General features: G+C 39.6%; 1 protein-coding gene across 1 annotated transcript in view; it reads left to right on the forward strand.

Annotated features, from left to right (window-relative positions):
* The first annotated feature begins 3359 nt into the window (after window positions 1-3359).
* Window positions 3360-27820, forward strand: part of LOC128641805 (uncharacterized) — a 216811-nt gene continuing 192350 nt past the window's right edge. Inside the window, exon 1 of the mRNA XM_053694344.1 lies at window positions 3360-3444. The gene's annotated coding sequence lies outside the window, so the exon portion shown is untranslated. The remainder of the gene's footprint in view (window positions 3445-27820) is intronic.

The following is a 27820-nucleotide window of genomic DNA, read 5'->3' on the forward strand; positions in this document are numbered from 1 at the left end:
TGCTAAGAGTAAGAGAACACATGGGCCTCTATTTAACAAGGTCTGGCAGACCTGATCCGACAGTGCGGATCAGGTCCGCCAGACCTCGCTGAATATGGAGAGAAATACGCTCTCCGTATTCAGCATTGCACCAGCAGCTCACAAGAGCTGCTGGAGCAACGCCGCCCCCTGCAGAGTCGCGGCCAATGGGCCGCCAGCAGGGGGGTGTCAATCAACTCGATCGTACTCGATCGGGTTGATTTCCAGCGGTGTCTGTCCACCTGCTCAGAGCAGGCGGACAGGTTATGGAGCAGCGGTCTTTGTGACCACTGCTTCATTACTGCTGTTTCTGGCGAGTCTGAAGACTCGCCAGAAACACGGGCCATCAAGCTCCTTTCAGAGCTTGATAGATAGGCCCCATGGTGGTGTGGCTAAGAGTAAGAGAACACATGGTGGTGTGACTAAGAGTAAGAGAACACATGTTGATGTAACTAAGAGTAGGAGAGTGCATGATGGTGTGACTAAGAGTAGGAGAGTGCATGGTGGTGTGATTAAGAGCAGAAGAGTGCATGGTGGTGTGATTAAGAGCAGAAAAGTGCATGGTGGTGTGATTAAGAACAGAAGAGTGCATGGTGGTGTGATTAAGAGCAGGAGAGTGCATGGTGGTGTCTGTGATTAAGAGTAAGAGAACACATGGTGGTGGAAATAAGAGCAGGAGAGCGCATGGTGGTGTGATTAAGAGCAGAAGAGTGCATGGTGATGTGATTAAGAGTAAGAGAACACATGGGGGTGTGATTAAGAGCAGAAGAGTGCATGGTGGTGTGGCTAAGAGTAAGAGGACGCATGGTGGTGTGATTAAGAGCAGAAGAGTGCATGGTGGTGTGGCTAAGAGTAAGAGAACGCATGGTGGTGTGATTAAGAGCAGGAGAGTGCATGGTGGTGTGACTAAGAGTAGTTGGACACGTGGCTGTTTTGCTAAAAGTAAGAGAGCACATGGTGGTGTGACTAAGAGCAAGAGAGTGCATTGTGGTGTGATTAAGAGCAGAAGAGTGCATGGTAGTGTGATTAAAAGTAAGAGAACACATGGTGGTGTGATTAAGAGCAGGAGAGTGCATGGTGGTGTGACTAAGAGTAGTTGGACACATGGCGATTTTGCTAAGAGTAAGAGAGTACATGGTGCTGTTGCTAAAAGTAGGAGAGTACATGGTGATGTGCCTAAGAGTAGGAGAGTACATGGTGATGTGCCTAAGAGTAGGAGAGTACATGGTGGTGTGATTAAGAGCAGAAAAGTGCATGGTGGTGTGGCTAAGAGTAGAAGACTGAATGGTGGTGTGATTAAGAGCAGAAGAGTGCATGGTGGTGTTGCTAAGAGTAAGAGAACACATGGTGGTGTGACTAAGAGTAACTAGAGAACACATGTTGGTGTGGCTAAGAGTAAGAGAACACATGGTGATTTTGCTAAGAGTAAGAGAGTACATGGTGCTGTTGCTAAAAGTAGGAGAGTACATGGTGAAGTGCCTAAGAGTAGGAGAGTACATGGTGATGTGCCTAAGAGTAGGAGAGTACATGGTTGTGTGACTAAGAGCAGAAGAGAGCATGTGGTGTTGCTAAGAGTAAGAGAACACATGGTGGTGTGGCTAAGAGTAAGAGAACACATGGTGATGTGACTAAAAGTAACTAGAGAACACATGTTGGTGTGACTAAGAGTAGTTGGACACATGGCGATTTTGCTAAGAGTAAGAGAGTACATGGTGATGTTGCTAAAAGTAGGAGAGTACATGGTGATGTGCCTAAGAGTAGGAGAGTACATGGTGATGTGCCTAAGAGTAGGAGAGTACATGGTGGTGTGACTAAGAGTAGGAGAGTGCATGGTGGCGTGACTAAAAGTAGGAGAGTGCATGGTGGTGTGATTAAAAGCAGAAGAGTGCATGGTGGTGTTATTAAGAACAGAAGAGTGCATGGTGGTGTGATTAAGAGCAGAAGAGTGCATGGTGGTGTGATTAACAGCAGGAGAGTGCAGGTGGTGTTATTAAGAGCAGAAGAGTGCATGGTGGTGTGATTAACAGCAGGAGAGTGCATGGTGGTGTTATTAAGAACAGAAGAGTGCAAGGTGATGTGATTAAGAGCTGAAGAGTGCATGATGGTGTGATTAAGAGCAGAAGAGTGCATGATGGTGTGATTAAGAGCAGAAGAGTGCATGATGGTGTGATTAAGAGCAGGAGAGTGCATGGTGGTGTGATTAAGAGTAAGAGAACACATGGTGGTGGAAATAAGAGCAGGAGAGTGCATGGTGGTGTGATTAAGTGTAAGAGAACACATTGTGGTGTGATTAAGAGCAGAAGAGTGCATGGTAGTGGGATTGAGAGTAAGAGAACACATGGTGATGTGACTAAGAGACAACATGGTGCTGTGACTAAGAGTAAGAGACAACATTGTGATGATTATGCGACTAAGAGAAAGAGACAACATGGTGGTGTGTCTAAGAGTAAGAGACAACATGGTGGTGTGACTAAGAGTAAGAGACAACATGGTGGTGTGACTAAGAGTAAGAGACAACATGGTGATGTGACTAAGAGAAAGAGAAAACATGATGGTGTGACTAAGAGTAAGAGACAACATGGTGATGTGACTAAGAGTAAGAGACAACATGGTGATGTGACTAAAAGTATTAAGAAAAATACAACATGGTGGTGTGACTAAGAGTAAGAGACAACTTGGTGATGTGACAAAGAGACAACATGGTGGTGTGACTAATAACACTATCTAATTAAATAATTTTAAAAATTGCATTCAAATGTTATAAGGGCTCAAAAAAATGAGGTCTAAGGTAAAAGGCATCTAAAGGGCTTTAACAAAGAGATACATACTGTACATGTCTAAATATGTCTATGTATATATGTTTATATGTGTGTACAAATGTATTTATATGTGTGTATATATGTATATGGTGGAATACGTTAGCGAGTTTGTGATATTCAAATTTAGCTTTTCGTGCGCATCATTTTAGCGCTTGTGCAAAACCTTTTTTACTTTCAACTTGTAATACGCGTGCTACTCGATGTGCGCAAAAAACCTTCTAGAGAAGATAACCGTGATCGCAAAATAGGCATGCCACTTGTAACCTAGCCCTTTATGGGTAAATAGATTTTGAGCATCTGTGTCACTTTAAATGCTGATAGTAAAATCATAAAACGAGAATACTAAAATAATAATAATAATAAAAAAAGCTTTGTAAATGAATATATTGAGTAGTTCCAGCCCTTTTATGTCAGTGTTAGTGATTTGCTAACTACAGGAAAAGAAATAGGTTGTTTGCCAATATGGGCTGGATTACTCTGGTTAACAACGAACTACGTGCTCATAATAAAATAGTCTTTGAGGAGAAAACACAGAAGTGAACAAAGCTGCCTAGCAGCTGCCTGTACAGATGGAAATGTAGGTGGCTGCGGTGAAGGAACTAATAAAGTAAGTTCATTTTCAGAGTTTATTTTACTAAATGATGATCCTTACTGCTGGGAGAAATTCTAATGAATTTAGGATTCTGATCTTAAAGAGATGTCATTATTTATTCAGTACTTAATTCTAAAGCTATGTAGTAATAGACAACTACTGTTTTTTTTAACTAACAAGAGACTTATTTTTAATGTTACATTTTTTTTAAGGCACAGTTAATTAAATTTGGAGGTGGCATGTGATGTATCTTTTTATCTTAACATTTACAAAATGCTTTTGACCACTTACATTTCATCTGATTATTTTTTTGGAGTGTAAATTATTGTTTATAAATATTTACATATGTATGTGGTATGTGATACCTGTGAGTTAGGTATTGTATTGCTTATATCTCTGATTAACATAAATAATGCAATGCTTTTATTATGCTTACACACATTGGATTTAAATATGTGCTAAAATGGACAGTATACTTTAAAACTGTTTTCCCTATAATGTATTTCCATTGAGACTTGTTATACCAGCGCAAAACTTAAAATGAATGGGAATTTGTGCCTTTAAGTTTATTTTTATGAATGAAATAGCTATTTTTCTAATAGAAATCACAACACAATCAAATAGGCTACGCTTGCAGGGAGAGCAGACTTCATTATCTTATTTATCGATAGATACACAAAGTCCCCCTTAAATTATTTCTAACTTATTTCTCAAAGCTACATACTTAGGGCCTGATATTCAAAACCTTGCCTGCGTGGAGAGAGATTACACAAAATCTTTGGGATTTTTTTTAGACCTTGTTATGTAATATAGGAGTCTCTGTTTTACATAAAGAACACTACATAATAAAATAAACACGTCTCAAGATAAAATTTGTGTTTCTAAATTTTTTTAAGTGCCTCACTATATCGACGAGACTTTGTAGGATATCTTACCTGAGTGGCGAGGTTTTGAATATCAAGCCCTTAGAAAGGACAATGGAAAAATTAACATTTTAGAACCTCTCTCTCCTACCCCACTGGGATTGTTATTGCTTTAAACATTCTTGTTTACATAGATTTTCATTAACAAGTACATATGTACAGAAATGTTCAGTATTCTTGAGTGCAGCAGGAAAAAAAATATTTAAAATATCAAAATAAAGCTAAAGGAGCTATTTATAAACAGTTTAATACACCCCAGAAGGTAAAATGTGTCATTGAGAACACATAAAGGAAAATTACATTACAATGTCCTTCCTTACAACAAGTCACCTTACCAGGCTGTTCAGTCAGCACTGAATGTATTGTAGAGCAACTCACAGTTATGTTGCAATCTGTTTATCAGAAAGGGTTGGCCATGCATTTTATGGCAAAGATATCAATCAAGGTTTAAAGGAACAGTCTAGTCAAAATTTAAAGGGACAGTCTACACCAGAATTTTTATTGTTTTAATAGATAGATAATCCCTTTATTACCCACTCCCCAGTTTTGCATAACCAACACAGTTATATTTATATACTTTTTACCTCTGTGATTATCCTGTATCTAAGCCTTTGCAAAACGCCCCTTTATTTCAGTTCTTTTGACAGACTTGCAGTTTAGCCAATCAGTGCTAGCTCCCAGATAACTTCACGTGCATGAGCACAGTGTTATCTATATGAAAAACATGAACTAACACCATCTAGTGGTGAAAAACTGTTAAAATGCATTCTGAAAAGAGGTGGCCTTCAAGGTCTAAGAAATTAGCATATGAACCTCCTAGGTTAAGCTTTCAACTAAGAATACCAAGAGAACAAAGCAAAATTGGTGATAAAAGTAAATTGGAAAATTGTTTAAAATTACATGCCCTATATGAATCATGAAAGTTTATTTTGGACTAGACTGTCCCATTAACTTTAATTATTCAGATAGAGCAGCTTACATTCTTTCTTTTTCAAATAAAGATAAAAAAGAGAACAAAGAATAATTGATACAATGAGTGAATTAGAAAGTGGCTCAAAATTGCATGCTCTATCTGAATGATGAAAGTTTAATTTTATCTATCCCTATACTGTATTTAACGTTTAATCAGCAATGTAATATTCATAATAAAGGAAAATGCATATGTAGTTATAAATACTCTGTTGGTTGCACATAATTTCATTATTAATATATTGATCCATTCCTGGGATATTACTGTTAAAGGAACAGTCAACACTAAAATTGTTATTGTTTAAAAAAATAGATAACGCCTTTACTACCCATTCCCCAGCTTTGCACAACCAGCAGTGTTATATTAATATACTTTATAACATTTAAACCTCTAAATGTCTGCCTGTTTCTAAGCCACTACAGACAATCTCTTAATCGCATGCTTTTTTTTATTAGCTTTTCACAACAGGAGACTGCTAGTTCATATGGGCCATATAGATAACATTGTGCTCACACCCGAGGATTCTGCACAACACAGCTAAAATGCAAGTCAATAAATAATAAATAAAAAGTCATGTGATCAGGGGGCTACCAAAAGAGGTTTAGATACAAGGTAATCACAGAGGTAAAATGTGTCTTAATATAACAGTGTTGGTTATGCAAAACTGGGGAATGGGTAATAAAGGGATTATCTATCTTTTTAAACAGTAAAAATGTTTGAGTTGACTGTCCCTTTAATCAGAGGGAAGCTGGAGGGGATCCTGTAGGATGCAGAATCCTGACCCTATAACATTCTATTCAGCCATTTCTTAAAGGGATATGAAACCCAAACATTTTGATTTGTGATTCAGAGCATTCAATTAAAAAAATGTATCAAATTTACTTCTATTATTAAGTCTGCTTTGTTCCCAGGGTGTTCTTTATTAAATGCTTAGTTTGAAGCCCAACATGGCTGCATCTAGTGCTCTTGCAACACTGCTGCCATATAGTGATCCAGTCATGCATGCTCCTAAGCTTACACCCCTGATTTTCAACAAAGTATACCAAGAGAATCAAGCAAATTTGATAATAAAAGTAAACTGGAAAGTTGTTTAAAATCTTATGCTTTATCTGAATCACAAAATAAAAGTGGGTTTCATGTCGGTTTAAGAACATTTTTGTTTTATGAATCTTTATTAAAGATCTTCAGACAAGAGAAACCTTGAACTTTTTTATACTCTGTATTATATTGTTATTTCCTTATTACTGACTTCCTTAAAGGGACAGTAAACACACCTTGTAATGGCATTTCTGTTATGCTGCTATAAAATAACGTATCAGCCAGGTCTTAACGTTTTTAAAACAAAGTAACATCCACCTTTTGCCTTATCAAGAAGAGACAATCAGGGTTTCAAAACTGTGCACTGACATAAAATTAGTATAAAGTTATTTGTTTTTCTGTTGTTATCTGCTAAAATCCATTCGGGAAATATAAGTAGCAGGGTTAGTCTTAAAACGTTAGCAGGGTATTTTGCCATCTTTGAGAATTATAAAATCCACTTTTTTTCACAGCTAAATTACATGAAAAGGGAACAAAATAATAAATGAAAGCACAATGCAATGTTGTTTCATTACAAATAACTAAACATTTTATATAAATATATCAAGGCTTTTAAAGGGACTCAAAAATCAATATTAAACTATCATGATTTATGCAATTTTAAACAACTTTCCAATTAATTTCCATGATCAAATTGTGCACATTTTTTTTACATACACACTTTCTAATGCATATGATCCTACTGAGCATGTGCAAGAGATCACAATTTATACATATGTGTTTTGTGATTGGCTGATGGCTAACACATGGTGCAGGGGGAAGGAAAATGGAACAAACTTCTTTTTTTTTTTTTTTTTAAATGTTTATTAGATTTTTACATATGAACAATCAGTATGTCAGATATTACATTTACATCTGACCAAACAAAATAGTTATGGTTATTTAGAGACGCAGCTCTCCTCATACCATAAACAAAACAATATGCCAGATTTACAATGACACAATATAACAAAAGTACATGTCATAGATTCTGTACAAAAATGCCTGATACAATATAAATTCTTTCTCAATTTTTACAATAATTAAATAATTCCTAATGTGAAGAGCAATACAACACTCTATTTATAAGTATCCAAGGAAGGGAGAAAGAAAGAGAGAAAAAAAGCACCAGGGGTCAGTTCTTCTCATATATCTCTACCATCACCTAATCTTCTAGAAACCATGTACCAGGTATTTCCCCTACATTTATCTGTGGTCTGACCCAACTGGAGGTTTTAAAATATGACACTGCCTGTCGTTGTAACCCTAATGGATCCGAGTCAACAAACGCTCTCCATTTACTAAAGTACCGACCAATTTGCTTATTATTTGTTTTTTTTTAGATAAAACTGTTCGGAGATCATCTGGTATTGAACATTATTAATAAACTCTGATATTGTAGGTCCTTTAAGTCCTTTCCAGTTCTTCAATATCAAGTTCCTCCCTATCAGGATAAGTGTGTTAACAAATCTAATATTATTATTATTATTATTATTATCGGTTATTTGTATTGGGTATATTAACTGTATAGTTACGTAGGAAGATTATTTGCATAGAATCCAATTTAAACCGAGTCCGCAATATCTTCATACACCAAAAATTAACTTTTTGCCAAAATTGATACGTTTTTAGACATGCCCAGAGACAATAAACTAGATCCGTATTTTTCCATCCACATTTATAGCACTTCCCTTTATCCTGCGCCCACTTGGCCATTCTAGCTGGGGTAAGGTAAGCCATATTTAGTATATTCATATGTGCTTCTCTCCAACTGATAGAAGCCGCTGTTTTGGTTACAAGAGTCATACTATGCATAATCTTTTCCCTATCTACAGGAATCTTAACCTTATTCCATTTAAATAGCATTTTTGTAATATGTCCTTCCCCATGTGATTTCAGTATTAGGTTATAGGTATGGAACAAACTTGTTGATTATGCAATTCTACTGTATTTAATAGTCCTTTAACTTGGTGACTAACTATGACCATATGAGTCATTTAAACAAAGAAAGATTGAAAGATAAGCGTACGAGAGGCAGTTTTATTCTATTAAAGTAAACTGAAAACCCTGATCTCTGATGTTTAACTCTTAACCACGTAACTAACTTGGCATGAAATACAGTAAAAGGCAAATTTGGTTCAAAGAAAGTTTATTATTATTATTATTATTTTTACGATTATTACATTTGGTTGTTGCATAATTTATCTTTAGATTTCTGTTATTTATTTTAATGAGATAGGACCTGATTCTTTAAATTTTGCAGGCTGATCCTGAAATGTGGCATTATTTAAATTCACATTTTGCAACATTTAATATGAATTTCAGTTTGTACTACTATGATTTTAAATGTGCAGCTTGATTACAATTTTCACGTTGTATATTCAGTAGGATTTTTAAACTGATAATTGTATTGAGTACTATAATTCATGTGTTTCTCATTCACATACAGACACCTAGATTACGAGTTATGCGTGCTATAGGGAAATTAACGAACGCAACAAAAGTTGCGTTATTTAACCCTCTATAGAGCAGCCATTACAAGTTTTCAAACAGATGGCTTGTGCGTGAGATATGATTGCTTTGAGTTCCATACCGCACACAATCCAAGCTCTGTTTTGACGTGCTCGTGCACGCTTTCCCCATAGACATCAATGGGGGTCAGAAAAAAGCCTAACACCTGCGATTGCGGAATGAAAAGCTCTGTAACGCATTGATGTCTATGGGGGAAAAAAAGAAGTAACGTTTAAACCTAACACCCTAACATAAACCCTAAATCTAAGCACCCCTAATCTGCTGCCCCCGCCATCGCAGACACCTACATCATGTTATTAACCCCTAATCTGCCGCTCCCGATATCACTGCCAGCTAAATAAAGCTATAAACCCCTAATCTGCTGCTCTCAATATCGCCACCACTATACTAAAGTTATTAACCCCTATTCCCCTGCACCCCAACATCGCCCACACTATAATAAATCTATTAACCACTATTCCGCTGCTCCCCGACATCACTGCAACTAAATAAAGCTATTAACCTCTAAACCTCTGGCCTCCCACATCGCAACAACCTAAATTAAACTATATTAACCCCTAAACCTAACCTAACGTAACCCTAACCATAACCGTAAACCTAACCCTAAACCTAACACCCCCTAACTTTAACATAATTAAAATAGAGCTAAAATGAAGTTACAATTAATAACTAAATAATACCTATTTAAAACTAAATACATACTTACCTGTGAAATAAAACCTAAGCTATCCATATAACTAATAGTTACATTGTAGCTATCTTAGGTTTTATTTTTATTTCACAGGTAAATTTGTATTTATAACAACAACACATCCCTAGATTGGGATGAAAAGAAAGAAATGCCTCTGAACACAAAAATATGAATGTAGAAATAGTGATAAAATTGTAATTAAAATGTAACTTTTATTAATGGAAACGTATAAAAAGACAGCCTCATGCAGGTAGATACAATCGGCTAGATTACGAGTTGTGCGTTAGGGTAAAAAAGCAGCGTTAAGAGGTCCTAACGCTGCTTTTTTTTACGCCCGCTGGTATTACGAGTCTTGAAGGTTTAGATGTACCGCACACTTCTTTGGCCTTACCGCAAAACGACTTACATAAACTTCCTAAAGTCTTTTTTTTATGGGACTTCCATAGCGCCGGTATTACGAGTCTGACCTGGGAGGCCAAAAAGTGAGCGGTACACCCTACCCCGTCAAGAGTCCTAACGCATTTAAAAGTCAGTAGTTATGAGTTTTATGGTACAACGCTGTAGCATAAAACTCATAACTAAAGTGCTAAAAAGTACACTAACACCCATAAACTACCTATTAACCGCTAAACCGAGGCCCTCTCGCATCGTAAACACTAAAATAAAATTATTAACTCCTAATCTGCCACTCCGGACATCACCGCCACTATAATAAACATATTAACCCCTAAAACGCTGCACTCCCACCTCGCAAACATTATTTAAATATTATTAACCCCTAATCTGCCGTCCCTAACATCGACGCCACCTACCTACATTTATTAACCCATAATCTGCAGCCCCCAATGTCGCCACCACTATACTAAATGTATTAACCCTAAACCTAAGTCTAACCCTAACACCCCCTAACTTAAATATAATTAAAATAAATCTAAATAAAATTACTATCATTAACTACATTATTCCTATTTAAAACTAAATACTTACCTGTAAAATAAACCCTAAGATAGCTACAATATAACTAATAGTTACATTGTAGCTAGCTTAGGCCTAGATTTGGAGTTCGGCGGTAGCCGTCAAAACCAGCGTTAGAGGCTCCTAACGCTGGTTTTGGCCGCCCGCTGGTATTTGGAGTCAGTGATTAAAGGGTCTAACGCTCACTTTTCAGCCGCGACTTTTCCATACCGCAGATCCCCCTACGCCATTTGCGTAGCCTATATTTTCAATGGGATCTTTCTAACGCTGGTATTTAGAGTCGTTTCTGAAGTGAGCGTTAGAGCTCTAACGACAAGATTCCAGCCGCCTGAAAATAGCAGGAGTTAAGAGCTTTCTGGCTAACGCCGGTTTATAAAGCTCTTAACTACTGTACCCTAAAGTACACTAACACCCATAAACTACCTATGTACCCCTAAACCGAGGTCCCCCCACACCGCCGTCACTCTATTAAAATTTTTAACCCCTAATCTGCCGACCGCCACCTACGTTATACTTATGTACCCCTAATCTGCTGCCCCTAACCCCGCCGACCCCTGTATTACATTTATTAACCCCTAACTTGCCCCCCACAACGTCGCCGCCAGCTACTTAAAATAATTAACCCCTAATCTTCCGACCGCAAATCGCCGCCACCTACGTTATCCCTATGTACCCCTAATCTGCTGCCCTAACATCGCCGACCCCTATATTATATTTATTAAACCCTAATCTGCCCCCCTCAACGTCGCCGACACCTGCCTACACTTATTAACCCCTAATCTGCCGAGCGGACCTGAGCGCTACTATAATAAATGTATTAACCCCTAATCCGCCTCACTAACCCTATCATAAATAGTATTAACCCCTAATCTGCCCTCCCTAACATCGCCGACACCTAACTTCAATTATTAACCCCTAATCTGCCGACCGGAGCTCACCGCTATTCTAATAAATGTATTAACCCCTAAAGCTAAGTCTAACCCTAACACTAACACCCCCCTAAGTTAAATATAATTTTTATCTAACGAAATAAATTAACTCTTATTAAATAAATTATTCCTATTTAAAGCTAAATACTTACCTGTAAAATAAATCATAATATAGCTACAATATAAATTATAATTATATTATAGCTATTTTAGGATTAATATTTATTTTACAGGCAACTTTGTTATTATTTTAACCAGGTAAAATAGCTATTAAATAGTTAAGAACTATTTAATAGTTACCTAGTTAAAATAATAACAAATTTACCTGTAAAATAAATCCTAACCTAAGTTATAATTAAACCTAACACTACCCTATCAATAAAATAATTAAATAAACTACCTACAATTACCTACAATTAACCTAACACTACACTATCAATAAATTAATTAAACACAATTCCTACAAATAAATACAATTAAATAAACTAGCTAAAGTACAAAAAATAAAAAAGAACTAAGTTACAGAAAATAAAAAAATATTTACAAACATAAGAAAAATATTACAACAATTTTAAACTAATTACACCTACTCTAAGCCCCCTAATAAAATAACAAAGCCCCCGAAAATAAAAAATTCCCTACCCTATTCTAAATTAAAAAAGTTACAAGCTCTTTTACCTTACCAGCCCTGAACAGGGCCCTTTGCGGGGCATGCCCCAAGAATTTCAGCTCTTTTGCCTGTAAAAAAAAACATACAATACCCCCCCCCCAACATTACAACCCACCACCCACATACCCCTAATCTAACCCAAACCCCCCTTAAATAAACCTAACACTAAGCCCCTGAAGATCTTCCTACCTTGTCTTCACCATCCAGGTATCACCGATCCGTCCTGGCTCCAAGATCTTCATCCAACCCAAGCGGGGGTTGGCGATCCATAATCCGGTCCAGAAGAGGCTCCAAAGTCTTCCTCCTATCCGGCAAGAAGAGGACATCCGGACCGGCAAACATCTTCTCCAAGCGGCATCTTCGATCTTCTTCCATCCGGAGCGAAGCGGCAGGATCCTGAAGACCTCCAGCGTGGAACATCCATCCGGACCGACGACTGAACGACGAATGACTGTTCCTTTAAGGGACGTCATCCAAGATGGCGTCCCTCGAATTCCGATTGGCTGATAGGATTCTATCAGCCAATCGGAATTAAGGTAGGAATTTTCTGATTGGCTGATGGAATCAGCCAATCAGAATCTAGTTCAATCCGATTGGCCGATCCAATCAGCCAATCAGATTGAGCTCGCATTCTATTGGCTGATCGGAACAGCCAATAGAATGCGAGCTCAATCTGATTGGCTGATTGGATCAGCCAATCGGATTGAACTTGATTCTGATTGGCTGATTCCATCAGCCAATCAGAAAATTCCTACCTTAATTCCGATTGGCTGATAGAATCCTATCAGCCAATCGGAATTCGAGGGACGCCATCTTGGATGACGTCCCTTAAAGGAACAGTCATTCGTCGTTCAGTCGTCGGTCGGGATGGATGTTCCGCGCTGGAGGTCTTCAGGATCCTGCCGCTTCGCTCCGGATGGAAGAAGATCGAAGATGCCGCTTGGAGAAGATGTTTGCCGGTCCGGATGTCCTCTTCTTGCCGGATAGGAGGAAGACTTTGGAGCCTCTTCTGGACCGGATTATGGATCGCCAACCCCCGCTTGGGTTGGATGAAGATCTTGGAGCCAGGACGGATCGGTGATACCTGGATGGTGAAGACAAGGTAGGAAGATCTTCAGGGGCTTAGTGTTAGGTTTATTTAAGGGGGGTTTGGGTTAGATTAGGGGTATGTGGGTGGTGGGTTGTAATGTTGGGGGGGGGGGTATTGTATGTTTTTTTTTACAGGCAAAAGAGCTGAAATTCTTGGGGCATGCCCCGCAAAGGGCCCTGTTCAGGGCTGGTAAGGTAAAAGAGCTTGTAACTTTTTTAATTTAGAATAGGGTAGGGAATTTTTTATTTTGGGGGGCTTTGTTATTTTATTAGGGGGCTTAGAGTAGGTGTAATTAGTTTAAAATTGTTGTAATATTTTTCTTATGTTTGTAAATATTTTTTTATTTTCTGTAACTTAGTTCTTTTTTATTTTTTGTACTTTAGCTAGTTTATTTAATTGTATTTATTTGTAGGAATTGTGTTTAATTAATTTATTGATAGTGTAGTGTTAGGTTAATTGTAGGTAATTGTAGGTAGTTTATTTAATTATTTTATTGATAGGGTAGTGTTAGGTTTAATTATAACTTAGGTTAGGATTTATTTTACAGGTAAATTTGTTATTATTTTAACTAGGTAACTATTAAATAGTTCTTAACTATTTAATAGCTATTGTACCTGGTTAAAATAATTACAAAGTTGCCTGTAAAATAAATATTAATCCTAAAATAGCTATAATATAATTATAATTTATATTGTAGCTATATTAGGATTTATTTTACAGGTAAGTATTTAGCTTTAAATAGGAATAAGTTATTTAATAAGAGTTAATTTATTTCGTTAGATAAATATTATATTTAACTTAGGGGGGTGTTAGTGTTAGGGTTAGACTTAGCTTTAGGGGTTAATCCATTTATTAGAATAGCGGTGAGCTCCGATCGGAAGATTAGGGGTTAATAATTGAAGTTAGGTGTCGGCGATGTTAGGGAGGGCAGATTAGGGGTTAATACTATTTATGATAGGGTTAGTGAGGTGGATTAGGGGTTAATAACTTTATTATAGTAGCGCTCAGGTCCGCTCGGCAGATTAGGGGTTAATAAGTGTAGGCAGGTGTCGGCGACGTTGTGGGGGGCAGGTTAGGGGTTAATAAATATAATATAGGGGTCGGCGGTGTTAGGGGTAGCAGATTAGGGGTACATAGGGATAACGTAGGTTGCGGCGGTTTACGGAGCGGCAGATTAGGGGTTAAAAAAAATATGCAGGGGTCAGCGATAGCGGGGGCGGCAGATTAGGGGTTAATAAGTGTAAGGCTAGGGGTGTTTAGACTCGGGGTACATGTTAGAGTGTTAGGTGCAGACGTAGGAAGTGTTTCCCCATAGCAAACAATGGGGCTGCGTTAGGAGCTGAACGCTGCTTTTTTGCAGGTGTTAGGTTTTTTTTCAGCTCAAACAGCCCCATTGTTTCCTATGGGGGAATCGTGCACGAGCACGTTTTTGAGGCCGGCCGCGTCCGTAAGCAACTCTGGTATCGAGAGTTGCTTTTGCGGTAAAAATGCTCTACGCTCCTTTTTTGGAGCCTAACGCAGCATTTGTTTAAACTCTCGATACCAGAGTTAATTTTATGGTGCGGCCAGAAAAAAGCCCGCGGAGCGTTAACAGCCCTTTTACCGCCGAACTCCAAATCTAGGCCATAGGGTTTACTTTTATTTTACAGGCAAGTTTGTATTTATTTTAACTAGGTAGAATAGTTATTAAATAGTTATTAACTATTTAATAACTACCTAGCTAAAATAAATACAAAACTAAAAAAAAAAAATTAACTAAATTAATTAACTAAACTAAAAAATAAATTAACTAAATTAAATACAATTACCTAAATTAAATTAGCTAAAGTACAAAAAACAAACAAACACTAAATTACATAAAATAATAAACAAATTACAGATATTTAAACTAATTAAACCTAATATAATAGCCCTATCAAAATAGCTCTTTGCATTGCCTTGAAAAGGGCATTTAGCTCTTTTAAGAAAAGCCCAGACCCCAAACTAAAAAAAAATCTACCCAAAAAAGTTTAAAAAATCCTAACACTAACCCCCGAAGATCCACTTACAGTTGTTGAAGTCCCGCTTGAATTAACTTCATCCCGGCAGCTCCATCTTCATCCATTGTGGGACCGGCATCTTCTTCATCCCTGCGGAGGCAGAGCGGCGATGTGCAGAGGTCCAGGCGGAGGTCCAAGGCGGTAGTCCATGCAGAGGTCCATTGATCCGACGTGGAGGTTCTCTTCATGCGATCGTCCGCCACATACTGAGGATTGAAATGCAAGGTACCTTTTATACTGGGGGTACAATTGCATTCCTATTGGCTGAGAAATTTTAATCCGCCTTGACCTCCGCCTGGACCTCCGCCTTGGACCTTCCCCTGGACCTTCACCTCTGTGCATCACCGTTCTGCCTCCTGGATGCCTCCTGGATGAAGATTGAGCCGGCTGGATGAAGATGGAGCCACCGGGATGAAGATCGTTCAAGCGAGACTTCAACAACTGTAAGTAGATCTTTGGGGGTTAGGATTTTTTAAACTTTTTGGGTTGTTTTTTTTTAGTTTAGGGTTTGGGCTTTTCATTAAAGAGCTAAATGCCCTTTTAAGGGCAATGCCCATACAAATGCCCTTTTCAGTGCAATGGATAGCTTAGGTTTTTGTTAGAGTTAGGTTTTTTTTATTTTGGGGGGTTGGTTGGGTGGTGAGTTTTACTGTTGGGGGGTCTTTGTGTTTTTTTTTACAGGTAAAAGAGCTGTTTAACCTAGTGCAATGCCATACAAAAGACCCTTTTAAGGGCTATTGGTAGTTTATTGTAGGATAGAGGTTTTTTTGGGTGGGCTTTTTAATTTTTATAGGGCTATTAGATTAGGTGTAATTCTTTTTTATTTTTGAAAATTTTGTTTGTTATTTTTCGTAATTTAGTGTTTGTTATTTTTTGTAATTTAGTATTTTTTGTAATTAGCTTGTAATTTTTATAGTAGTGTTAGGATTTTTTTAATGTGTGATATAGTTTATTTAATTGGTAGTAAGTTTAATTTTAGTTTAATAGTTATATCAGTTTAATTGTTAGTTTAAACTTAGTTTTTTTAATTTGACAGGTAAGATTTAATATAGTGTTTGCGATGTGGGAGGGCGGCGGTTTAGGGGGTAATAACTTTATTATAGTGGTGACGATGTCAGGGAGCGGCGGAATAGGGGTTAATAAATTTTATTAGGGCCGGTGATGTCGGGATAGGCAGATTAGGAGTTAATAAATTTAATATAGTGTTCGCGATTCGGGAGGGTCTCGGTTTAGGGGTTAATAGTGTACTTTGTAACACTTTAGTTATGAGTTTTATGTTACAGTTTTGTGGGTAAAACTCATAACTACTGCTCTCAGATGGCGAAATGGATTGTGTCGGTATAGGCTGGAACGCAAGCTTTTTAGCCTTAGCGCAAAACTCGTAATGGCTGCGCTATGGAAGTCCCATTAAAAAAAATTTAATTTTTACGAGTGCGGGACTGACGTTGCGCTACAAGCTAAAAGGCTTGCGGTACAGTTATACCGACAAGACTTGTAATGGATGCGGTGCTGTTTTAATGCTGAAATTACAATTTTTTTCAGTGTTAAAACACGAACGCGGTAATCTAGGTGTTTTATTTACACCATTTAGGAAAATACACAGCACTTAAAGGGCCACTTACATCAAAATGTAAGTTTCAATTTTAAAAAAAACTTTCCAATATACTTCCATTATCAAAATGTGCACACTTTCTAAGGCTCCAGCTCCTACTGAGCACGTGCAACAGTGCTCAGTATATATGTATATGAGTTTTGTGATTGGTTGATTGGATTAACCCCTTAAGGACTGGGCATTTCAGACAAAAACTTCCCTAAACGACCAGAGCATTTTTAGCATTTTTGTCATCACTACATTTAAACAGAAATAGAGCATTTTTTTATATTTACCTATCAAAACTATATATTTTTTTTAGTGGACAACCCAAAGTATTCATCTAGGCCCATTTTGGTATATTTTATGCCACCATTTCACCGCCAAATGCGATCAAATAATTTTTTTATCAAAATTGTAGGTTTCTCACTGAAATTATTTACAAACAGCTTGTGCAATTATGGCACAAATTTGATGTAAATGCTTCTCTGGGATCCCCTTTGTTCAGAAATAGCAGACATATATGGCTTTGGCATTGCTTTTTGGTAATTAGAAGGCCACTAAATGTCGCTGGGCACCACACTTGTATTATGCCCAGCAGAGAAGGGGTTAATTAGGTAGCTTGTAGGGTTAATTTTAGCTTTAATGTAGAGCTCAGCCTCACACCTGACACATCCCACCCCTGATCCCTCCCTGACCCCTCTCAAACAGCTCTATTCCCTCCCCCACCCCAAAGGTCACCCCCATCTTAAGTACTGGCAGAAAGTCTGCCAGTACTAAAATAAAAGGTTGCTTTTTTTCCCTAACGTGTTGCGTGGTGTAGCGGTCCCACCCACTCCCGCACTCCTCCTGTCTCCTCCAGCAAGGGGCCACCCACCCTCCTCCCTCATTACACTCACACCCACCAACGATTGGCACTACAGCTGTACCGCTGTGGCCCTCTCTGCATCGATAACTCTGCAAATCTATTTCTGCAGTGCCCCACTCGTGGGGCATGCAGAAATAGCGCAATCTCACGATTTTGAGCGAGATCACGGCAGTGAGAAGCCCAGGGCATAACGACCAGCATCGTACAGGGTATGGCGCTGGTCGTTAAAGGGACAGTTAAGTCAAAATTAAACTTTCATGATTAAGATAGGGCATACAATTTTAAACAACTTTCCAATTTACTTTTATCATCAAATTTGTTTTGTTCTCTTTGTGTTCTTTGTTGAAAGCTAGGTAGACTCATATGCTGATTTCTAAACCCTCGAAAGTCACCTCTTATCTCAGTGAATTTTGACAGTTGTTCGCAGCTAGACAGTGCTGATTGGTTAAAATGCAAGTGTGTCAAAAGATCTGAGATAAGGGGGCAGTCTGCAGAAGCTTAGATACAGGATAATCACAGAAGTAAAAAGCATATTTCTATAACTGTGTTGGTTATGCAAAACTGCGGAATGGGTAATAAAGGGATTATCTATCTTTTTAAACAATACAAATGTTCAACTAGACTGTCCCTTTAAATTTAACGTTTAACAGAAAATATTCTACTGTTCTTTTCAAATTCAAAGTAAGTGCTACTGCATTGTCTTTGTATTGTTTACTTAAGCGTTATTCGAGTCTACAGTATTTTCTGGTCCTTTAAGTTTGATTTTGCTGTTACAGAATCCCATAAAAGATTTTGTAGCATTGACATCTTTTTAGATAATCTTTCCCTTGCTGAGAGCTTTATATAGTGTCAGGTCCATAATGAGGTGAATTGATCATACCTGCTGATGAAATATTAGGCAATATGTCCTTGAACAGGACAGTGCTTAAAGGGACAGTAAACACCACTTTTCATGTAACTGCATGTAATAGACACTACTATAAAGAATAATATGCACAGAAACTGATCTAAATTCCAGTATAAAACCTTTTAAAAACGTACTTAGAAGCTCCATGATGAGGTTAGGCTGAGACTCCCATTGAAAGGGGCTAGGAAAACAAAAAGTGCAACAACTCCCCCCTTCCCCAATTCCTTGCATATAAAAAGACAGATATCACAAACAGTAGTCAGCAGGAATCTGTAGACATCAGTATACATCTGACATTGTGGGCTTGATTAGGAGTCTGAAAATCATCACAATGTTATTAAAAAAATATAAGCAAAAACTATACATTGTTACAATAACACACCCAGGTGGGCTATATAAATGGATCATCTACAAAACATTTATGCAAAGAAAAATCTAGTGTGCAGAAGACACTTTGGGGCCTATTTAACAATGTGCGGACGGACATGATCCGATATTGCGGATCATGTCCGTCGTACATCGATAAATGGCAACAGCGTACGCTGTCGGCATTTATCATTGAACCAGCAGTTCTTGTGAACTGCTGGTGCAAAGCCGCCCCCTGCAGATTGGCCGCTAGCAGGGGGTGTCAATCAACCCGATCGTATTCGATCGGGTTGATTTCTTGCAAGTTCTGTCCACCGCCTCAGAGCAGGCGCATAGGTTATGGAGCAGCGGTCTTTAGATCGTTGCTTCATAATTTGTGTTTCTGGCAAGCCTCCAGGAAACACGGGGCTTTACGCTCCATACGGAGCTTAATAAATATGCCCGTTTGAGATTTTAATATAAGATATTTAGTTATATGTTGTAAAATAACAATATCCTTTAATACTTTATTTGATCCCTTTTTCAAGTAATTTAGCTCTGAAAATTGCGTTTTTTTTCTAATTCGTAGAAATTAAAAGGCGCACTGCAGACTTCTGAAGGCTAATCCTGTTACACATCTTTTTCTAATTGGCTTTAAAAGAATATGAAACCCAAATATTTTTTTTTGTGATTCAGACAGAACATACAATTATATTTCAAATTATATGTAGTCACCAATCAGCAACCGCTACCCAGGGTTTGTCGCGCAAACTACATTGCATTTTCACATTTCCTTAGAAATCAATGGAGTAAAAAAAACTAACACCCTACTATAAGCCCCTAGCTTAATAACCCCTAAACCTCCATCCCCCCACATTGCAAACTACATAAACGATTAACCCATAAATCGCCATCCCCCCACATCGCAAACTACATCAATAAAATATTTACCCCTAAACCGCCACCACCCACCCACCCACAACGCAAAGTACCTAAATAAACTATTAACCCCTAAACTGCCACCCCCCACAAAGCAAAGTAATAAACTTACATCTAAAACCCCTAACCTTACACTCCCTAACTTAACCCAAATTAAAATACCCCTACATTTACAAAAAAAAATCCTAACTACCTTAAAAAAAAACTTACCTGCTGGAATTTTCTTTCAAATACTGATAAAAAAATGTGAACAAAAACTGGAGAATTGATACAATCACCAAATAGTCCTTAATATTACAGACGAAAATGGTTTATTTTTGAGTTCTCTTCAAAGTAGGATTTCCAGTATTAGTGCACTTGTGGGGGGGGGGGGGTCGCATTTTTTTTTGTTATCAGTATTTTAGTTTGTTGCAATTCCAAAGTTGCTTAAAATGTCATGTCACGGAAGAAAAAAATTGGGTTCAGTGTCCCTTTAAAGAGAAATTGAACTACAAAAGGGGAGAGAGAGAAGTGAATGGAGAGAAAGCGAGAAAGAGGGGGGGAGAGATAGAGGGGGAGAGAGAGAGAGATAAAGAAGGAGAAAGAAGGGGAGAGAGTGGGAGAGGGGGAGAGAGAGAGAGAAAGGGGTGTGAGAGAGAGAGAGAGAGAGAGAGAGAGAGGGGGAGAGAGATATAAAGAATGAGAAAGAGGGGGGAGAGAGTGGGAGAGGGGGGAGAGAGAGAGAGGGAGAGGTGCGGAGAGAGAGAGGAGGGAGAGAGAGAAGGAGAGGTGGGGAGAGAGAGAGGAGGGAGAGAGAGATAGAGAAAGGAGGGAGAGAGCAGGAGAAAGAGAGAGGGGGAGAGAGCAGGAGAAAGAGAGGGGGAGAGAGGAAGTGGTGGGGAGAGAGAGAGAGAGAGAGAGAGAGAGAGGAGGGAGAGAGAAAGAAGGATAGGTGTGGAGAAAGAGAGAGGAGGGAGAGAGAGAAGGAGAAAGAGAGGGGGGAGAGAGGGAGAGATAGAGAGAGGCAGAGGTGGGGGAGAGAGAGAGAGAGGGGGGAGTGGGAGAGGGAGGAGATAGAGAAAGAGAAGGGGGGGAGAGAGTGGGAGGGAGGGGAGAGGAGAGGGGGGGAGAGAGTGGGAGGGAGGGGAGAGAGAGAGGGAGTGGGAGAGAGAGTGGGAGAGGGGGAATAGAGAGAGGGAGGGGAGAGAGAGGGGGGAGGGGGGAGGAGAGAGAGGGGGGGAGGGGGGAGAGAGGGAGAGAGGGAGGGGGAGAGAGAGTGGGAGAGAGATGGAGGGGGCGAGAGAGAGAAACAACAAACAGGTATTACACCCAAACAGCATAACTTTAATTCTTTAGCCAGTTTATAGAAAGATATGCAGCACCAGGCAGAAAGTTTTCAGGCACAAATATTTCCAGCCAGACAAATTTCTGCTGTGTAACTCTCCTTTAAATGAGCAGCACCATGAACTTCAAATTATTACAAAAATAAAACTATATCCACACTATTAAAATTACAAGCTAGGACTCAGAATGGTACATTGTGTTCCCATACTAGAGCTTTTTATGTAGGATGTATATCCGCACTCATTATCATTTGCTACTCATTGTGTTCTCATACTAGAGCTTTTTTATGTAGGCTGTATATCCACACTCATCATTTGTTACTCATTGTGTTCCCATACTAGAGCTTTTTATGTAGGATGCATATCCACACTCATTATCATTTGTTACTCATTGTGTTCCCATACTAGAGCTTTTCATGTAGGATGTATATCCACACTCATTATCATTTGTTACTCATTGTGTTCCCATACTAGAGCTTTTTATGTAGGATGTATATCCACACTCATTATCATTTGTTACTCATTGTGTTCCTATACTAGAGCTTTTTATGTAGGATGCATATCCACACTCATTATCATCTGCTACTCATTGTGTTCCCATACTAGAGCTTTTTATGTAGGATGTATATCCGCACTTATTATCATTTGCTACTCATTGTGTTCCCATACTAGAGCTTTTTATGTAGGATGCTGTCAGGGTGCCAGGAATCAGACTGAGACGAGAAGTGCAAAAATAATCACACCTTTATTAATAGCAAAAAATAATAAAAAGTCCACAAGACAAATAACAAGCCAGGAATCAAAACTAGAGATGGTAGTCAGACAAGCCGAGTCAGGAGCCAAAGCAAGTAGTCAGACGAGCCGGAATCAGGAACAAGGAGAACAGCTGAGTCAGGAACAAGCCAGAGATCAGGAGCCAGGAGGGACGTTAGACAGCCAGGTAATACACAGGAGCTCTCACAAACAGGTCTGAGACAACACAAGGGCAAAGCATACTGAACAGAGGCCCTTTAAATAATAAGTGATGACATCACAATTCTGAGACTGAATCTCGTCTTACACGGATGATGTACACCAGTCTGGCCATAAAAGGAAGTGCAGTAAATGAGCAGCATCAAACAGTATGCACCAGAGTCAGCAAGAGAGGTGAGCAAAATGGCTGCCAGCAGCACATGGCAAACAAAACAGGGAAAAAACCCTGAAAGTACCCTCCCCTCAACGACCCCTCCCCGCGGGAGGACAAAAGGCTTATTGGGGAGACAGGCGCTTGGAAGGCACGGAGGAGAGCGTGAGCATGAACATCAGAGGATGGAACCCATGAACACTCCTCCGGACCATAGCCCCTCCAGTGAACCAAATACTGTACACGGCCCCTGGAAATACAAGAGTCAATAATGCTGCTGACCTCATACTACTCATGGTTGTCAACAAAGATAGGACAAGGGCGAGGCAACACAGTGGTAAACCGATTACAAACCAATGGTTTCAAGAGGGAGACATGAAAAATATTGGAGATGCGCATTGCAGGAGGAAGGTCAAGAGCGTAGGCCACAGGATTGACCCTGTCGGAGTATTCGAAAAGGACCAACATAACAGGAAGCCAGGTTATTTGAAGGCACACGAAGGTTCAAGTTGCGGGAGGACAGCCAAACTCTCTCACCAACCTGGTAGGAAGGCGAGGGCAGACGCCTATGATCAGCCTGGAACTTTTGGCGCTGCATAGAACGATGAAGGCAATCCTGAATATGCACCCATGGGGAACAGAGTTGCCGGAGATGCTCCTCCAAAGCCGGAATACCCTGAGACATGAATGAATCAGGTAACAAGGATGGTTGAAACCCATAATTTGCCATGAACGGGGATAACTTGGAGGAAGCATTAATAGCATTATTACGAGCAAACTCTGCCCAAGGTAACAGTTCAGACCAATTATTGTGGTGATCTGAGACATAGCAACGGAGGAACTGTTCCAGAGCTTGATTAGACCGTTCCGCAGCCCCATTGGATTGAGGGTGATATGCCGAGGAGAAGGAAAGCTGGATCCCCATTTGAGCACAAAAGGAACACCAAAATCTGGAGACAAGCTGGCTAACCCGGTCCAACACTATCTCCTTGGGTAACCCATGTAAACGGAAGACCTCCCGGGCAAAAATTGAAGCAAGCTCCTGAGCGGTAGGCAACTTCTTCAAGGGAATGCAATGTGACATTTTAGAAAAACGGTCAACCACCATAAGGATAACAGTATTGCCATTGGAAACAGGGAGCTCGACAATGAAGTCCATGGAAAGATGTGTACAAGGACGCTCACCATTAGCAATAGGTTGAAGAAGACCCACAGGAAGACGCTGAGGCGTCTTATTCTGTGCACAAACTGAGCAGGAGGCAACATACGCAGCAATATCAGAACGAAGAGCTGGCCACCAGAATTGTCGAGTGACAGACCAAATCATTTGGTTCTTGCCTGGGTGACCTGCAGCTTTAGGATAGTGGTAAGTGTGCAAAAGTTTAGTTTGAAGATTCTCAGGAACAAAACACTTACCACAAGGTTTCTCAGGAGGTGCATTGGTTTGTACAGCCAGGATCTCCTCCCCCAAGGGAGAAGCCAAATTAGTACATATGGTAGCCAAAATATGGTCAGGAGGTATAACTGGAGTAGGTACAGACTCCTCCTTGGACAGAGGCAAAAATTGTCGAGAGAGGGCATCAGCCCTAACATTCTTACTACCAGGCAGGTAGGAGACCACATAATTAAACCAAGACAAAAATAGCGCCAATCTGGCCTGTCGGTGCGACAAACGTTTTGCTTCAGATAGATAGATTAAATTCTTGTGGTCAGTAAGAATGAGCACTGGCACGCTAGTACCTTCGAGAAGATGCCTCCATTTCTTGAGTGCCAAAATTATGGCCAGTAATTCCCTGTCGCCAATTTCATAATTGCACTCCACTGGAGACAATTTCTTAGAGAAGAAACCACACGGATGCAAGGAACCATCAGGCGTAGGACGCTTAGACAAGAGGGCACCTACTCCAGTCTCAGTTGCATCGACCTCAAGAACGAAAGGCAGGACAGGGTTAGGATGAGCCAGAACTGGAGCGACAGCAAAGGCAGTTCTTAAGACTATCAAAGGCCTTAATGGCAGTAGGTGACCAATGGAGTGGATCATTCTCTTTACGGGTCATGTCTGTGATAGGTTTGACCAAGGAAGAAACGTTTTTAATAAACATTCTATAGTAATTGGCGAACCCCAAAAAACGTTGAATAGACCGAAGACCAACTGGACGAGGCCAATGCAGAACTGCAGATAACTTGTCAGGATCCATGGAGAACCCTGCAACGGAGATAACATAGCCTAGGAAGGTTACTTGAGTCTGATGGAACTCACATTTCTCGAGTTTACAAAAAACAGGCCGTTCTCATGTAGTCTCTGAAGAACCTGTGTAACATCAGAACGATGAGCCTCAAGTATGTGTGAGTGTATGAGGATGTCATCTAAGTACACCACAACATACTGTTGCAACATATCTCGTAGGACATCATTAATAAATTCCTGGAAAACAGCAGGAGCATTACATAGGCCAAAGGGCATTACAAGATACTCATAATGCCCACTCCTGGTGTTAAATGCTGTTTTCCATTTGTGGCCCTCCTTGATCCTAACGAGATTGTACACTCCTCTCAAATCAAGTTTAGTAAAGACCGTAGCTCTCTTGAGTTGGTCAAAGAGGTCCGTAATAAGCGGAATAGGGTAAGCATTCTTAATGGTAAGACGATTAAGACCCCTATAATCGATGCATGGTCTTAACTCGCCACCCTTTTTCTTCACAAAGAAGAAGCCAGCCCCTGCAGGAGAGCAGGATTTGCGGATGATCCCCCGCGACAGAGCATCGGCAACATACGGCATCGGCAACATACTCTTCCATAGCACAATTCTCCGCAACAGACAGAGGGTAAACCAGGCCTGAGGAGGAATGGCTCCGGGTTGCAGGTCTATGGCACAATCGTGAGGAGGCAACGTACCGGCACACACCTTGTCAAAAACGTCTAGGAACTCTCGGTACTCCTCTGGCAATTGAGATACTGAAGACGTGCACAAGACTTTAACTGGTTTCCGAAGACAAGTGGAAATACATTGCGGAGACCACGACAAAATTTTTGGACCTGCGCCAGTCGAGACTGGGATTGTGCTTTTAGAGCCAGGGATAACCCAGAATAACTGGAAAATGCGGAGAGTTTATCACCTGGAACTGGAGGGTTTCAAAATGGAGAACGCCAACAGCCATGGATAACGGAGCAGTTTCGTGAGTAACGAGTGCCGGCTGAAGGGGCCTGCCATCAGTGGGAAGCGGAACGGACCGAGGCAAAACTGGAATGTAGTGCTTTGATACAAAAGCACTGTCAATGAAATAGCCCGCAGCACAGGAGTCAACAAGAGCATGGGTGACTATGGAAGAGTCCACCCAGGAAAGGACAACTGTGACCAAAGGTTTCTCCTTTAGCGGTTCCGGGGACGAGGATAAACCACCCAAGGTCTGCCCCAGACAGGACCTTAGGTGTGAGCGTTTCTCGGCCGTGTAGGACAAGACTGCATATCCAAACCCATTATCATTTGCTACTCGTGTTCCCATACTAGAGATTTTTCTGTAGGATGCATATCCACACTCATTATCATTTGCTACTCATTGTGTTCCCATACTAGAGCTTTTTATGTAGGATGTATATCCACACTCATTATCATTTGCTACTCATTGTGTTCCCATACTAGAGCTTTTTATGTAGGATGCATATCCGCAGTCATTATTTATTCCTCATTGTGTACCCATACTAGAGCTTTTTATGTAGGATGTATATCCACACTCATTATCATTTGCTACTCATTGTGTTCCCATACTAGAGCTTTTTATGTAGGATGCATATCCGCAGTCATTATTTATTCCTCATTTTGTACCCATACTAGAGCTTTTTATGTAGGATGTATATCCACACTCATTATCATTTGCTACTCATTGTGTTCCCATACTAGAGCTTTTTATGTAGGATGCATATCCGCAGTCATTATTTATTCCTCATTGTGTACCCATACTAGAGCTTTTTATGTAGGATGTATATCCACACTCATTATCATTTGCTACTCGTGTTCCTATACTAGAGCTTTTTATGTAGGCTGCATATCCACACTCATTATCATTTATTCCTCATTGTGTTCCAATACTAGAGCTTTTTATGTAGGATGCATATCCACACTCATTGTCATTTGGTACTCATTGTGTTCCCATATTAGAGCTTTTTATGTAGGATGTATATCCGCACTCATTATCATTTGCTACTCATTGTGTTCCCATACTAGAGCTTTTTATGTAGGATGTATATCTGCACTCATTATCATTTGCTACTCATTGTGTTCCCATACTAGAGCTTTTTATGTAGGATGCATATCCACACTTATTATCATTTGCTACTCATTGTGTTCCTATACTTGAGCTTTTTATGTAGGATGTATATCCGCACTCATTATCCTTTGCTACTCATTGAGTTCCCATACTAGAGCTTTTTATGAAGAATGTATATCCACACTCATTATCATTTGCTACTCATTGTGTTCCCATACTAGAGCTTTTTATGTAGGATGTATATCCACACTCATTATCATTTGCTACTCATTGTGTTCCCATATTAGAGCTTTTTATGTAGGATGTATATCCGCACTCATTATCATTTGCTACTCATTGTGTTCCCATACTAGAGCTTTTTATGTAGGATGTATATCCGCACTCATTATCATTTGCTACTCATTATGTTCCCATATTAGAGCTTTTTATGTAGGATGTATATCCGCACTCATTATCATTTGCTACTCATTGTGTTCCCATACTAGAGCTTTTTATGTAGGATGTATATCCGCACTCATTATCATTTGCTACTCATTGTGTTCCCATATTAGAGCTTTTTATGTAGGATGTATATCCGCACTAATTATCATTTGCTACTCATTGTGTTCCCATACTAGAGCTTTTTATGTAGGATGCATATTCACACTTATTATCATTTACTATTAATTGTGTTTCCATACTAGAGCTTTTTATGTAGGATGCAGATTAGGGGTTAATAAGTATAATGTAGGTGGCGGTGATGTTAGGGGCGGCAGATTAGGGGTTAATAATATTTAACTAGTGTTAGCGAGGCGGGAGTGCGGCGGTTTAGGGGTTAATATGTTTATTCTAGTGGCGGCGATGTCCGGAGCGGCAGATTAGGGGTTAAAAATTGTATTATAGTGTTTGCAATGCGGGAGGGCCTTGGTTTAGGGGTTAATAGGTAGTTTATGGGTGTTAGTGTACTTTTAAGCACTTTAGTTATGAGTTTTATGCTACGGCGTTGTACCATAAAACTCATAACTACTGACTTTAAAATGCATTAGGGATCTTGCAGGTAGAGTGTAAACCGCTCACTTTTTGGCCTCCCAGGACAGGCTCGTAATACTAACACTATGGAAGTCCCATAGAAAAAAGACTTTACGAAGTTTACGTA

Source organism: Bombina bombina, chromosome 11 (genome assembly GCF_027579735.1).
Source record: "Bombina bombina isolate aBomBom1 chromosome 11, aBomBom1.pri, whole genome shotgun sequence".
NCBI classification, from domain to species: domain Eukaryota; kingdom Metazoa; phylum Chordata; class Amphibia; order Anura; family Bombinatoridae; genus Bombina; species Bombina bombina.